The sequence below is a fragment of the Oncorhynchus kisutch genome, unplaced genomic scaffold (assembly GCF_002021735.2).
Source record: "Oncorhynchus kisutch isolate 150728-3 unplaced genomic scaffold, Okis_V2 scaffold2486, whole genome shotgun sequence".
Lineage (NCBI taxonomy): Eukaryota > Metazoa > Chordata > Actinopteri > Salmoniformes > Salmonidae > Oncorhynchus > Oncorhynchus kisutch.
Window position 1 is genome coordinate 158 of NW_022264431.1, and position 15,759 is coordinate 15,916.

The following is a 15,759-nucleotide window of genomic DNA, read 5'->3' on the forward strand; positions in this document are numbered from 1 at the left end:
ACATCTATTTCCTTCTTAAAATGTCAACATTCTGGAAAGTAGAGTTGTGCAAAGCTAATTTCACAACTAAATATACTCATCAGAAAATTTGGGATTAACTTCAGAGCACATGCATTTCAAGTATTAGCTATACCGTAGAGGTTACATCCCCTTACTATATAATAGCAGGGTTGGCATTTGAGAACTTTTTTTTCTTCTTCAAAGTCCTCCAGTGAAAGAACCTTCCCATGGTACCATCTATCTTTCAGTAAGGCACGGATGGGATTTGAACCCATGATCTTCGGTTTACAAGACCGACGCCTACGCTTGGCCACCATGCCACTCTATGCTGCAAGATATTTATCAATATTCTGGAAAGTAGTAGTTGTGTAATGTGAATTTGGCACACAAATAACATCTCTGTTTCCTGTGAGAATTTCAACATTCTGGAAAGTAGGAGTTGTGTAATGTGAATTTGGCACACAAATACTCAGTGGAGAACCTTGGGATTGAAACCAAGTACTAAAATAGCATGCACTCCCCCTCTGAGCTTCGATCCAATTTTATTTGCAGATAAAATGCAATATTAATACAATGTACTTTTTATATACACCACTCCATTGAAACTACAATGAAATGATAGCAGCAATTCTAAATACACGCAAGTATGGACAGTCATCTAACCCATGAACTTCAGTTTTTGAAAATGATGCAATTGAAGTTGGCAACCATGCCACTTCTGTTACATAAATGTACGAACAGGGATTGAACACATGTTCTTCAGATTACAAGAGCAAATTATTTAGCACGTCTCTGTTTCCTGCTGAGAATTTCAACATTCTGGAAAGTAGGAGATGGGCCATTGCAAAAATTTGAATGGAGAAGCTGGGGATTGAACCAGGACCTCATACATGCGAAGCATGCGCTCTACCACTGAGCTACATCCCCTTTCTGGAAAGAAATGGTTTTTTCTTATTTTTTTAAATTTCACCTATAATTAATCAGGTAAGCTAGTTGAGAACAAGTTTTCATATTCAACTGCGACCTGGCCAAGATAAAGCAAAGCAGCGCAACACAAACAACAACACAGAGTTACAGATGGAATAAACAAGCGTACAGTCAATAACACAATAGAAGAAAAAAAAGAAAGTCTATATACAGTGCGTGCAAATGGAGGTAAGGCAAGAAATAGGCCATAGTAGCGAAGTATTTACAATTTAGCAAATTAACACTGGAGTGATAGATGAGCAGATGATGATGTGCAAGTAGAAATACTGGTGTGCAAAGAGCAGAAAGTATATTAAAACAATATGGGGATGAGGTAGGTAGATTGGGTGGGCTATTTACAGATGGGCTTTGTACAGCTGCAGCGATCAGTTAGCTGCTCAGATAGCCGATGTTTAAAGTTAGCAGTGTTGCCAACACCTCAGTAAGGAAAGTAGCTATTGGCTGTCCTAAAAGTCACTAGAAGTTGCTAAATGATGTCATCACCTAATTTGCATAATTGTCCATGTGCATGTAATTGTGATGGACACTGTAGGAGTGAGGAATAACATTGTGGAAGAGACAAAAAGTGAGTAAAATGAAAATGTCTGCAAGTATTCAGAGGGGTCTGAATACTTGCTAAATACAGCGACTAAGTCGCTAAGTTGGCAACACTGAAAGTTAGTGAGGGAAATATGTCTCCAGCTTCAGCGATTTTGCAATTCGTTCCAGTCATTGTCAGCAGAGAACTGGAAGGAAAGGCGGCCAAAGGAGGTGTTGGCTTTGGGGATGACCAGTGAGATATACCTGCTGGAACGCGTGCTACGGGTGGGTGTTGTTATCGTGACCAGTGAGCTGAGATAAGGCGGAGCTTTACCTAGCATAGACTAAAAAGATGACCTGGAACCAGTGGGTCTGGCGACGAATATGTAGCGAGGGCCAGCCGACTAGAGCATACAGGTCGTAGTGGCCATATCAATACAATTGACCCTTTCTTTACACTGTTCTAATGAAAGTACATTTCCATAATATCATCTAGCTTCCATAAACGTCGAACAAGGCTTGAACCCAGGATTGAACCCATGTGCTTCAGTTTACAAAAACAGATGACTTAGCACATCTATTTCCTTCTTAAAATGTCAACATTCTGGAAAGTAGAGTTGTGCAAAAGCTCATTTCACAACTAAATATACTCATCAGAAAATTTGGGGATTAACTTCAGAGCACATGCATTTCAAGTATTAGCTATACCATAGAGGTTCATCCCCTTACTATATAATAGCAGGGTTGGCATTTTGAGAACTTTTTTTTCTTCTTCAAAGTCCTCCAGTGAAAGAACCTTCCCATGTTACCATCTATCTTTCAGTAAGGCACGGATGGGATTTGAACCCATGATCTTCGGTTTACAAGACCTACGCCTTACCGCTTGGCCACCATGCCACTCTATGCTGTAAGATATTTATCAATATTCTGGAAAGTAGTAGTTGTGTAATGTGAATTTGGCACACAAATAACATCTCTGTTTCCTGTGAGAATTTCAACATTCTGGAAAGTAGGAGTTGTGTAATGTGAATTTGGCACACAAATACTCAGTGGAGAACCTTGGGATTGAACCAAGTACTAAAATAGCATGCACTCCCCCTCTGAGCTTCGATCCAATTTTATTTGCAGATAAAATGCAATATTAATACAATGTACTTTTTATATACACCACTCCATTGAAACTACAATGAAATGATAGCAGCAATTCTAAATACACGCAAGTATGGACAGTCATCTAACCCATGAACTTCAGTTTTTGAAAATGATGCAATTGAAGTTGGCAACCATGCCACTTCTGTTACATAAATGTACGAACAGGGATTGAACACATGTTCTTCAGATTACAAGAGCAAATTATTTAGCACGTCTCTGTCTCCTGCTGAGAATTTCAACATTCTGGAAAGTAGGAGATGGGCCATTGCAAAAATTTGAATGGAGAAGCTGGGGATTGAACCCAGGACCTCATACATGCGAAGCATGCGCTCTACCACTGAGCTACATCCCCTTTCTGGGAAAGAAATTGTTTTTTCTTATTTTTTTACATTTCACCTATAATTAATCAGGTAAGCTAGTTGAGAACAAGTTTTCATATTCAACTGCGACCTGGCCAAGATAAAGCAAAGCAGCGCAACACAAACAACAACACAGAGTTACAGATGGAATAAACAAGCGTACAGTCAATAACACAATAGAAGAAAAAAAAGAAAGTCTATATACAGTGCGTGCAAATGGAGGTAAGGCAAGAAATAGGCCATAGTAGCGAAGTATTTACAATTTAGCAAATTAACACTGGAGTGATAGATGAGCAGATGATGATGTGCAAGTAGAAATACTGGTGTGCAAAGAGCAGAAAGTATATTAAAACAATATGGGGATGAGGTAGGTAGATTGGGTGGGCTATTTACAGATGGGCTTTGTACAGCTGCAGCGATCAGTTAGCTGCTCAGATAGCCGATGTTTAAAGTTAGCAGTGTTGCCAACACCTCAGTAAGGAAAGTAGCTATTGGCTGTCCTAAAAGTCACTAGAAGTTGCTAAATGATGTCATCACCTAATTTGCATAATTGTCCATGTGCATGTAATTGTGATGGACACTGTAGGAGTGAGGAATAACATTGTGGAAGAGACAAAAAGTGAGTAAAATGAAAATGTCTGCAAGTATTCAGAGGGGTCTGAATACTTGCTAAATACAGCGACTAAGTCGCTAAGTTGGCAACACTGAAAGTTAGTGAGGGAAATATGTCTCCAGCTTCAGCGATTTTTGCAATTCGTTCCAGTCATTGTCAGCAGAGAACTGGAAGGAAAGGCGGCCAAAGGAGGTGTTGGCTTTGGGGATGACCAGTGAGATATACCTGCTGGAACGCGTGCTACGAGTGGGTGTTGTTATCGTGACCAGTGAGCTGAGATAAGGCGGAGCTTTACCTAGCATAGACTAAAAAGATGACCTGGAACCAGTGGGTCTGGCGACGAATATGTAGCGAGGGCCAGCCGACTAGAGCATACAGGTCGTAGTGGCCATATCAATACAATTGACCCTTTCTTTACACTGTTCTAATGAAAGTACATTTCCATAATATCATCTAGCTTCCATAAACGTCGAACAAGGCTTGAACCCAGGATTGAACCCATGTGCTTCAGTTTACAAAAACAGATGACTTAGCACATCTATTTCCTTCTTAAAATGTCAACATTCTGGAAAGTAGAGTTGTGCAAAAGCTCATTTCACAACTAAATATACTCATCAGAAAATTTGGGGATTAACTTCAGAGCGCATGCATTTCAAGTATTAGCTATACCGTAGAGGTTCATCTCCTTACTATATAATAGCAGGGTTGGCATTTTGAGAACTTTTTTTTTTCTTCAAAGTCCTCCAGTGAAAGAACCTTCCCATGGTACCAGCTATCTTTCAGTAAGGAACGGATGGGATTTGAACCCATGATCTTCGGTTTACAAGACCGACGCCTTACCGCTTGGCCACCATGCCACTCTATGCTGCAAGATATTTATCAATATTCTGGAAAGTAGTAGTTGTGTAATGTGAATTTGGCACACAAATAACATCTCTGTTTCCTGTGAGAATTTCAACATTCTGGAAAGTAGGAGTTGTGTAATGTGAATTTGGCACACAAATACTCAGTGGAGAACCTTGGGATTGAACCAAGTACTAAAATAGCATGCACTCCCCCTCTGAGCTTCGATCCAATTTTATTTGCAGATAAAATGCAATATTAATACAATGTACTTTTTATATACACCACTCCATTGAAACTACAATGAAATGATAGCAGCAATTCTAAATACACGCAAGTATGGACAGTCATCTAACCCATGAACTTCAGTTTTTGAAAATGATGCAATTGAAGTTGGCAACCATGCCACTGTTAGCAATTGGATATGTAGACGGACGAGTCGGTCAAGGATCGATTCAGACAAGGTGGTAAATTGTATGACAAGCTACAGTTTATTCAGAGTGAAGATATCTAGAACAGCGTAATTACGGCTCTCCCGCTGGTTCGTACGGAAGCGCAGACGAAGAAGAGGCCGTTACGATCAGTACACCACTATTATATAGAAAAGAAAGTAGGTTGATTCTGGAAGATCGGATCTTTGGATTGGTTCAGCTGGGGTGTAGTCTGTAGTCTTCCGCCATTGGCTCAGTAGTCTGTCCGTCATCGTAGAATCCTCTTCGGGCATTCAACGTTCAGAGACAACGGAGATCATGTGTGTGTGCGCTGGTTTTGGCCATTAGTGTAATGCGGGAGCTATCCTGTAGGGGACCCCACAGGCTCAACTCTGAGTTGTAGCCCCCCCTTAACAATAGTTTGGTCACCTACATGAGAAATAGCATTTCTCTACAAAACCCTCTCTTCACGTCTCACCAGAGACGTGACACAACCTAACTGGATCCAGACACAAAGAGAAACTTCTCCCAAGGGGACTATGAAATAAGGCACGGTTTTAAACCAAAATAGATATATATGTATTACATCATGTTCTCCATTCAATCCCACTATGTACTAAGTTGGCTACCAGCCACCTAGGAACTTACAACCCTCATTTTACAGAGCGGAGAACAACAGCTCAAAATAAAAGTAAATGCTTGTCTACATAAGCCAACTTTTTTCCCGCAGGAAAAAGTTGTGATTCCCTCTCTTCACATCTCCAAAGAGATGTGACTTAAACTAGGCAAGTCAGGCGGAATGATCCACTTGCATAACACATACATACATCCCCATAAGGCAACAGCAGATATAATGTAAATCTAATAGGCACTCTCCTCCTCATCCTCGAATTCAAGTAGGTCTTTATCCAGCAGAGGAAACATCTGGGAAGGGGAGGAAGGGTCAATGGCTTTAGAGATAACCCTAGTGGCAAGGGAACGGATGCATGGAATGCAACAGCATCCACAGAGAACTAAAATGGCAGCGAACACCGAAATGGATACCCAAATGGAGGACACCAGGGTTTTATATTTACCAAACGCACTCATCCAGGAGTCCCACATCGAGGTATCCATCCCAGAATGAGATTTCATTTTACCATTGAGCGTCCTCAAACCTTCTAGGGCCATGGTCAAGCTACCATCGGAGGCTGCGTTATTAGGGATGAAAGTGCAACACTGTTCACCAAACATAGTACAAGCTCCACCTTTCTCCGCCAGTAGCATATCTACTGCAATGCGATTCTGGAATGTCATAAGAGAAGTTGCAGCCAGGCTCTCATGCTCCATACCGTTATGAAGGCTTCAGGCATGATGATGCACCCCCCTCAATATTCTATGATATAACTCTCATCAGCAAGCCTGCGACTTTTTCAACATTCTCACCGGTTCCAGCTCCAACTGAAACACCTCATGTACCACACTCGCTTTGTCCCCGACCTCATTCATATCGATATTAGTCCCCGACTGAATATCAAGCGTGTTTCATGCACAGGATTTGATTCTTACAAATCTTCATTTACGCCAGTAAGCAGACCAGTGGGAGACGCAATGGCCCCGCCTTCTGTTCATTCTCTGTTTGGTCCCTTGGTTCTTAAATACATGGCTTTTATTTCTTTCAACTTCCTTGTCTCTGGCCTCCTGCTACGTCCCTCTCAACTCACATTCCATTGTTTTCAGCTGGGCCCCTGTTGGCGGCCACCCCCCTAGATAACCTGCTTGTGTCCATCTTAACTTCAATCCCTCCCAAACTTTCTTTATAGGCGTCCATCGTTCCTTTCCCCCTGATCTATATTCAATTTTTTGTTCTAGGAACTCATTAAACCTCAGCTTTGGAGTATTGGGAGTCGCCATTGTGAATTTGCTTTAAACGTAATTTAATTTAATTCAATCGGAATTTAATCGTAGTTTTAATCGAAATTCTCTCCTTCTATCTGAATATAGTTAGCATATACTTCGCCCGACGTTGATTAGTACCCACGATGTATTCGAAGAGACACTATTGCTCGTGCTCTGCCTTATCTCAGAGCTTCTCCTTCGTATATTCAGGTTGAGAAAAACCGCATGGGTTTGTATAGCATTATGGAGCGCACAACCAAGGGATCTATTCGACTATTTAGTCTCAATATTTAAATATTATATTCAGATATTATTTCAATTATACATCAGTCATTTCATTCCTGATTATACATTTATACATGTACCTATTAACATAGGTACATAGGTACAATATAGAAGTTTCGGATTTATCCAATATCCCTTATTATAATTCTCTCTCTCTCCCTCTATCTAACCACCAACAATCTTAATGGAAACAATTACAACCACATTGCATTTTAACATAACATAACATAAACAGTTACAAATAGACAAAACAAGACAAAACAGCACGTTATATCTCTGACCCCTGAAAGCCGATCCTTATCAGTGAATTTCTATCAGACTGAGCCGTACCGGGCCACAGGATAAAATTACAATTTATCCCCCTCGGCGCCAGATTTGAAGAATAGTAATTAGCTATCCCCTACTGATCTCTATTCCTGATCCCTATCGAGCTGACCCCTATCAGAATTATTACACATGTCCGACCCCTATCGGTGAATCTCTATCAGACTGAGCCGTACCGGGTCACGGGATAAAATTACAATTTATCCCCTCGGTGCCAGATTTGAAGAATAGTAATTAGCTATCCCCTACTGATCTCTATTCCCGACCCCTATCGGAACTATCACACATGTCCGACCCCTATCGGTGAATCTCTATCAGACTGAGCCGTACCGGGTCACGGGATAAAATTACAATTTATCCCCTCGGTGCCAGATTTGAAGAATAGTAATTAGCTATCCCCTACTGATCTCTATTCCCGACCCCTATCGGAACTATCACACATGTCCGACCCCTATCGGTGAATCTCTATCAGACTGAGCCGTACCGGGTCACGGGATAAAATTACAATTTATCCCCTCGGTGCCAGATTTGAAGAATAGTAATTAGCTATCCCCTACTGATCTCTATTCCCGACCCCTATCGGAACTATCACACATGTCCGACCCCTATCGGTGAATCTCTATCAGACTGAGCCGTACCGGGCCACAGGATAAAATTACAATTTATCCCCCTCGGCGCCAGATTTGAAGAATAGTAATTAGCTATCCCCTACTGATCTCTATTCCCGACCCCTATCGGAACTATCAAAGACAAAACAGTGATCACTCATCATTGAAAGCTAGCAGACTGTGCTGACCGGACTGATATCTCATCAATGATTTAAATCACACCGGCCGTCGCCGGTTCGTTACTACATATGTTCACATACACTGTTATTTCGACTCGTCAGCAAATTATAAATTTACACAAGAATTCATACTTACTCGGAAAAACTGATAAAAATTTGGACAGACTATTCGACAATATGCAAAGTTTGATTTAACAGGCTTTTGCTTACCTTATTTTTTTTTTTTATGGTGCACCTTGAAATCAGTTTTCCGAGTTGAGCAGAATTGTTGCCCTCCCCCGAAAGTCTTCACCCGTCTTTCTTATTTATTTAATGAATCGTCCTTTCCCCAACTCGCCTTCTCCACACCCAAATCAACTCACTTCGACTGGATCGTTAGTAAACTATACTCTGCTACCATTTCTGTTAGCAATTGGATATGTAGACGGACGAGTCGGTCAAGGATCGATTCAGACAAGGTGGTAAATTGTATGACAAGCTACAGTTTATTCAGAGTGAAGATATCTAGAACAGCGTAATTACGGCTCTCCCGCTGGTTCGTACGGAAGCGCAGACGAAGAAGAGGCCGTTACGATCAGTACACCACTATTATATAGAAAAGAAAGTAGGTTGATTCTGGAAGATCGGATCTTTGGATTGGTTCAGCTGGGGTGTAGTCTGTAGTCTTCCGCCATTGGCTCAGTAGTCTGTCCGTCATCGTAGAATCCTCTTCGGGCATTCAACGTTCAGAGACAACGGAGATCATGTGTGTGTGCGCTGGTTTTGGCCATTAGTGTAATGCGGGAGCTATCCTGTAGGGGACCCCACAGGCTCAACTCTGAGTTGTAGCCCCCCCTTAACAATAGTTTGGTCACCTACATGAGAAATAGCATTTCTCTACACCACTTCTGTTACATAAATGTACGAACAGGGATTGAACACATGTTCTTCAGATTACAAGAGCAAATTATTTAGCACGTCTCTGTTTCCTGCTGAGAATTTCAACATTCTGGAAAGTAGGAGATGGGCCATTGCAAAAATTTGAATGGAGAAGCTGGGGATTGAACCCAGGACCTCATACATGCAAAGCATGCGCTCTACCACTGAGCTACATCCCCTTTCTGGGAAAGAAATGGTTTTTTCTTATTTTTTTACATTTCACCTATAATTAATCAGGTAAGCTAGTTGAGAACAAGTTTTCATATTCAACTGCGACCTGGCCAAGATAAAGCAAAGCAGCGCAACACAAACAACAACACAGAGTTACAGATGGAATAAACAAGCGTACAGTCAATAACACAATAGAAGAAAAAAAAGAAAGTCTATATACAGTGCGTGCAAATGGAGGTAAGGCAAGAAATAGGCCATAGTAGCGAAGTATTTACAATTTAGCAAATTAACACTGGAGTGATAGATGAGCAGATGATGATGTGCAAGTAGAAATACTGGTGTGCAAAGAGCAGAAAGTATATTAAAACAATATGGGGATGAGGTAGGTAGATTGGGTGGGCTATTTACAGATGGGCTTTGTACAGCTGCAGCGATCAGTTAGCTGCTCAGATAGCCGATGTTTAAAGTTAGCAGTGTTGCCAACACCTCAGTAAGGAAAGTAGCTATTGGCTGTCCTAAAAGTCACTAGAAGTTGCTAAATGATGTCATCACCTAATTTGCATAATTGTCCATGTGCATGTAATTGTGATGGACACTGTAGGAGTGAGGAATAACATTGTGGAAGAGACAAAAAGTGAGTAAAATGAAAATGTCTGCAAGTATTCAGAGGGGTCTGAATACTTGCTAAATACAGCGACTAAGTCGCTAAGTTGGCAACACTGAAAGTTAGTGAGGGAAATATGTCTCCAGCTTCAGCGATTTTTGCAATTCGTTCCAGTCATTGTCAGCAGAGAACTGGAAGGAAAGGCGGCCAAAGGAGGTGTTGGCTTTGGGGATGACCAGTGAGATATACCTGCTGGAACGCGTGCTACGGGTGGGTGTTGTTATCGTGACCAGTGAGCTGAGATAAGGCGGAGCTTTACCTAGCATAGACTAAAAAGATGACCTGGAACCAGTGGGTCTGGCGACGAATATGTAGCGAGGGCCAGCCGACTAGAGCATACAGGTCGTAGTGGCCATATCAATACAATTGACCCTTTCTTTACACTGTTCTAATGAAAGTACATTTCCATAATATCATCTAGCTTCCATAAACGTCGAACAACGCTTGAACCCAGGATTGAACCCATGTGCTTCAGTTTACAAAAACAGATGACTTAGCACATCTATTTCCTTCTTAAAATGTCAACATTCTGGAAAGTAGAGTTGTGCAAAAGCTCATTTCACAACTAAATATACTCATCAGAAAATTTGGGGATTAACTTCAGAGAGCATGCATTTCAAGTATTAGCTCTACCGTAGAGGTACATCCCCTTACTATATAATAGCAGGGTTGCCATTTTGAGAACTTTTTTTTTCTTCTTCAAAGTCCTCCAGTGAAAGAACCTTCCCATGGTACCAGCTATCTTTCAGTAAGGAACGGATGGGATTTGAACCCATGATCTTCGGTTTACAAGACCGACGCCTTACCGCTTGGCCACCATGCCACTCTATGCTGCAAGATATTTATCAATATTCTGGAAAGTAGTAGTTGTGTAATGTGAATTTGGCACACAAATAACATCTCTGTTTCCTGTGAGAATTTCAACATTCTGGAAAGTAGGAGTTGTGTAATGTGAATTTGGCACACAAATACTCAGTGGAGAACCTTGGGATTGAACCAAGTACTAAAATAGCATGCACTCCCCCTCTGAGCTTCGATCCAATTTTATTTGCAGATAAAATGCAATATTAATACAATGTACTTTTTATATACACCACTCCATTGAAACTACAATGAAATGATAGCAGCAATTCTAAATACACGCAAGTATGGACAGTCATCTAACCCATGAACTTCAGTTTTTGAAAATGATGCAATTGAAGTTGGCAACCATGCCACTTCTGTTACATAAATGTACGAACAGGGATTGAACACATGTTCTTCAGATTACAAGAGCAAATTATTTAGCACGTCTCTGTTTCCTGCTGAGAATTTCAACATTCTGGAAAGTAGGAGATGGGCCATTGCAAAAATTTGAATAGAGAAGCTGGGGATTGAACCCAGGACCTCATACATGCGAAGAATGCGCTCTACCACTGAGCGACATCCCCTTTCTGGGAAAGAAATGGTTTTTTCTTATTTTTTTACATTTCACCTATAATTAATCAGGTAAGCTAGTTGAGAACAAGTTTTCATATTCAACTGCGACCTGGCCAAGATAAAGCAAAGCAGCGCAACACAAACAACAACACAGAGTTACAGATGGAATAAACAAGCGTACAGTCAATAACACAATAGAAGAAAAAAAAGAAAGTCTATATACAGTGCGTGCAAATGGAGGTAAGGCAAGAAATAGGCCATAGTAGCGAAGTATTTACAATTTAGCAAATTAACACTGGAGTGATAGATGAGCAGATGATGATGTGCAAGTAGAAATACTGGTGTGCAAAGAGCAGAAAGTATATTAAAACAATATGGGGATGAGGTAGGTAGATTGGGTGGGCTATTTACAGATGGGCTTTGTACAGCTGCAGCGATCAGTTAGCTGCTCAGATAGCCGATGTTTAAAGTTAGCAGTGTTGCCAACACCTCAGTAAGGAAAGTAGCTATTGGCTGTCCTAAAAGTCACTAGAAGTTGCTAAATGATGTCATCACCTAATTTGCATAATTGTCCATGTGCATGTAATTGTGATGGACACTGTAGGAGTGAGGAATAACATTGTGGAAGAGACAAAAAGTGAGTAAAATGAAAATGTCTGCAAGTATTCAGAGGGGTCTGAATACTTGCTAAATACAGCGACTAAGTCGCTAAGTTGGCAACACTGAAAGTTAGTGAGGGAAATATGTCTCCAGCTTCAGCGATTTTTGCAATTCGTTCCAGTCATTGTCAGCAGAGAACTGGAAGGAAAGGCGGCCAAAGGAGGTGTTGGCTTTGGGGATGACCAGTGAGATATACCTGCTGGAACGCGTGCTACGAGTGGGTGTTGTTATCGTGACCAGTGAGCTGAGATAAGGCGGAGCTTTACCTAGCATAGACTAAAAAGATGACCTGGAACCAGTGGGTCTGGCGACGAATATGTAGCGAGGGCCAGCCGACTAGAGCATACAGGTCGTAGTGGCCATATCAATACAATTGACCCTTTCTTTACACTGTTCTAATGAAAGTACATTTCCATAATATCATCTAGCTTCCATAAACGTCGAACAAGGCTTGAACCCAGGATTGAACCCATGTGCTTCAGTTTACAAAAACAGATGACTTAGCACATCTATTTCCTTCTTAAAATGTCAACATTCTGGAAAGTAGAGTTGTGCAAAAGCTCATTTCACAACTAAATATACTCATCAGAAAATTTGGGGATTAACTTCAGAGCGCATGCATTTCAAGTATTAGCTATACCGTAGAGGTTCATCCCCTTACTATATAATAGCAGGGTTGGCATTTTGAGAACTTTTTTTTTTCTTCAAAGTCCTCCAGTGAAAGAACCTTCCCATGGTACCAGCTATCTTTCAGTAAGGAACGGATGGGATTTGAACCCATGATCTTCGGTTTACAAGACCGACGCCTTACCGCTTGGCCACCATGCCACTCTATGCTGCAAGATATTTATCAATATTCTGGAAAGTAGTAGTTGTGTAATGTGAATTTGGCACACAAATAACATCTCTGTTTCCTGTGAGAATTTCAACATTCTGGAAAGTAGGAGTTGTGTAATGTGAATTTGGCACACAAATACTCAGTGGAGAACCTTGGGATTGAACCAAGTACTAAAATAGCATGCACTCCCCCTCTGAGCTTCGATCCAATTTTATTTGCAGATAAAATGCAATATTAATACAATGTACTTTTTATATACACCACTCCATTGAAACTACAATGAAATGATAGCAGCAATTCTAAATACACGCAAGTATGGACAGTCATCTAACCCATGAACTTCAGTTTTTGAAAATGATGCAATTGAAGTTGGCAACCATGCCACTGTTAGCAATTGGATATGTAGACGGACGAGTCGGTCAAGGATCGATTCAGACAAGGTGGTAAATTGTATGACAAGCTACAGTTTATTCAGAGTGAAGATATCTAGAACAGCGTAATTACGGCTCTCCCGCTGGTTCGTACGGAAGCGCAGACGAAGAAGAGGCCGTTACGATCAGTACACCACTATTATATAGAAAAGAAAGTAGGTTGATTCTGGAAGATCGGATCTTTGGATTGGTTCAGCTGGGGTGTAGTCTGTAGTCTTCCGCCATTGGCTCAGTAGTCTGTCCGTCATCGTAGAATCCTCTTCGGGCATTCAACGTTCAGAGACAACGGAGATCATGTGTGTGTGCGCTGGTTTTGGCCATTAGTGTAATGCGGGAGCTATCCTGTAGGGGACCCCACAGGCTCAACTCTGAGTTGTAGCCCCCCCTTAACAATAGTTTGGTCACCTACATGAGAAATAGCATTTCTCTACAAAACCCTCTCTTCACGTCTCACCAGAGACGTGACACAACCTAACTGGATCCAGACACAAAGAGAAACTTCTCCCAAGGGGACTATGAAATAAGGCACGGTTTTAAACCAAAATAGATATATATGTATTACATCATGTTCTCCATTCAATCCCACTATGTACTAAGTTGGCTACCAGCCACCTAGGAACTTACAACCCTCATTTTACAGAGCGGAGAACAACAGCTCAAAATAAAAGTAAATGCTTGTCTACATAAGCCAACTTTTTTCCCGCAGGAAAAAGTTGTGATTCCCTCTCTTCACATCTCCAAAGAGATGTGACTTAAACTAGGCAAGTCAGGCGGAATGATCCACTTGCATAACACATACATACATCCCCATAAGGCAACAGCAGATATAATGTAAATCTAATAGGCACTCTCCTCCTCATCCTCGAATTCAAGTAGGTCTTTATCCAGCAGAGGAAACATCTGGGAAGGGGAGGAAGGGTCAATGGCTTTAGAGATAACCCTAGTGGCAAGGGAACGGATGCATGGAATGCAACAGCATCCACAGAGAACTAAAATGGCAGCGAACACCGAAATGGATACCCAAATGGAGGACACCAGGGTTTTATATTTACCAAACGCACTCATCCAGGAGTCCCACATCGAGGTATCCATCCCAGAATGAGATTTCATTTTACCATTGAGCGTCCTCAAACCTTCTAGGGCCATGGTCAAGCTACCATCGGAGGCTGCGTTATTAGGGATGAAAGTGCAACACTGTTCACCAAACATAGTACAAGCTCCACCTTTCTCCGCCAGTAGCATATCTACTGCAATGCGATTCTGGAATGTCATAAGAGAAGTTGCAGCCAGGCTCTCATGCTCCATACCGTTATGAAGGCTTCAGGCATGATGATGCACCCCCCTCAATATTCTATGATATAACTCTCATCAGCAAGCCTGCGACTTTTTCAACATTCTCACCGGTTCCAGCTCCAACTGAAACACCTCATGTACCACACTCGCTTTGTCCCCGACCTCATTCATATCGATATTAGTCCCCGACTGAATATCAAGCGTGTTTCATGCACAGGATTTGATTCTTACAAATCTTCATTTACGCCAGTAAGCAGACCAGTGGGAGACGCAATGGCCCCGCCTTCTGTTCATTCTCTGTTTGGTCCCTTGGTTCTTAAATACATGGCTTTTATTTCTTTCAACTTCCTTGTCTCTGGCCTCCTGCTACGTCCCTCTCAACTCACATTCCATTGTTTTCAGCTGGGCCCCTGTTGGCGGCCACCCCCCTAGATAACCTGCTTGTGTCCATCTTAACTTCAATCCCTCCCAAACTTTCTTTATAGGCGTCCATCGTTCCTTTCCCCCTGATCTATATTCAATTTTTTGTTCTAGGAACTCATTAAACCTCAGCTTTGGAGTATTGGGAGTCGCCATTGTGAATTTGCTTTAAACGTAATTTAATTTAATTCAATCGGAATTTAATCGTAGTTTTAATCGAAATTCTCTCCTTCTATCTGAATATAGTTAGCATATACTTCGCCCGACGTTGATTAGTACCCACGATGTATTCGAAGAGACACTATTGCTCGTGCTCTGCCTTATCTCAGAGCTTCTCCTTCGTATATTCAGGTTGAGAAAAACCGCATGGGTTTGTATAGCATTATGGAGCGCACAACCAAGGGATCTATTCGACTATTTAGTCTCAATATTTAAATATTATATTCAGATATTATTTCAATTATACATCAGTCATTTCATTCCTGATTATACATTTATACATGTACCTATTAACATAGGTACATAGGTACAATATAGAAGTTTCGGATTTATCCAATATCCCTTATTATAATTCTCTCTCTCTCCCTCTATCTAACCACCAACAATCTTAATGGAAACAATTACAACCACATTGCATTTTAACATAACATAACATAAACAGTTACAAATAGACAAAACAAGACAAAACAGCACGTTATATCTCTGACCCCTGAAAGCCGATCCTTATCAGTGAATTTCTATCAGACTGAGCCGTACCGGGCCACAGG

The 15,759-nt window shown here is 41.3% G+C and overlaps 9 non-coding genes across 9 annotated transcripts; all 9 read right to left on the reverse strand.

The window, feature by feature from the left end:
* Positions 1 to 250: 250 nt before the first annotated feature.
* trnat-ugu (transfer RNA threonine (anticodon UGU)) lies at positions 251 to 320 on the reverse strand. The gene has a single exon. It is a non-coding gene; the product is annotated as a tRNA-Thr (tRNA).
* A 536-nt stretch (positions 321 to 856) lies between these two features.
* trnaa-cgc (transfer RNA alanine (anticodon CGC)) lies at positions 857 to 927 on the reverse strand. Its single transcript has one exon. It is a non-coding gene; the product is annotated as a tRNA-Ala (tRNA).
* A 1,404-nt stretch (positions 928 to 2,331) lies between these two features.
* On the reverse strand, positions 2,332 to 2,403 carry trnat-ugu (transfer RNA threonine (anticodon UGU)). Its single transcript has one exon. It is a non-coding gene; the product is annotated as a tRNA-Thr (tRNA).
* Positions 2,404 to 2,938: 535 nt separating this feature from the next.
* Positions 2,939 to 3,010, reverse strand: trnaa-cgc (transfer RNA alanine (anticodon CGC)). The gene has a single exon. It is a non-coding gene; the product is annotated as a tRNA-Ala (tRNA).
* A 1,405-nt stretch (positions 3,011 to 4,415) lies between these two features.
* trnat-ugu (transfer RNA threonine (anticodon UGU)) lies at positions 4,416 to 4,487 on the reverse strand. Its single transcript has one exon. It is a non-coding gene; the product is annotated as a tRNA-Thr (tRNA).
* A 4,716-nt stretch (positions 4,488 to 9,203) lies between these two features.
* trnaa-ugc (transfer RNA alanine (anticodon UGC)) lies at positions 9,204 to 9,275 on the reverse strand. Its single transcript has one exon. It is a non-coding gene; the product is annotated as a tRNA-Ala (tRNA).
* Positions 9,276 to 10,682: 1,407 nt separating this feature from the next.
* On the reverse strand, positions 10,683 to 10,754 carry trnat-ugu (transfer RNA threonine (anticodon UGU)). The gene has a single exon. It is a non-coding gene; the product is annotated as a tRNA-Thr (tRNA).
* Positions 10,755 to 11,289: 535 nt separating this feature from the next.
* Positions 11,290 to 11,361, reverse strand: trnaa-cgc (transfer RNA alanine (anticodon CGC)). The gene has a single exon. It is a non-coding gene; the product is annotated as a tRNA-Ala (tRNA).
* A 1,405-nt stretch (positions 11,362 to 12,766) lies between these two features.
* trnat-ugu (transfer RNA threonine (anticodon UGU)) lies at positions 12,767 to 12,838 on the reverse strand. The gene has a single exon. It is a non-coding gene; the product is annotated as a tRNA-Thr (tRNA).
* Between the last annotated feature and the right edge of the window lie 2,921 nt (positions 12,839 to 15,759).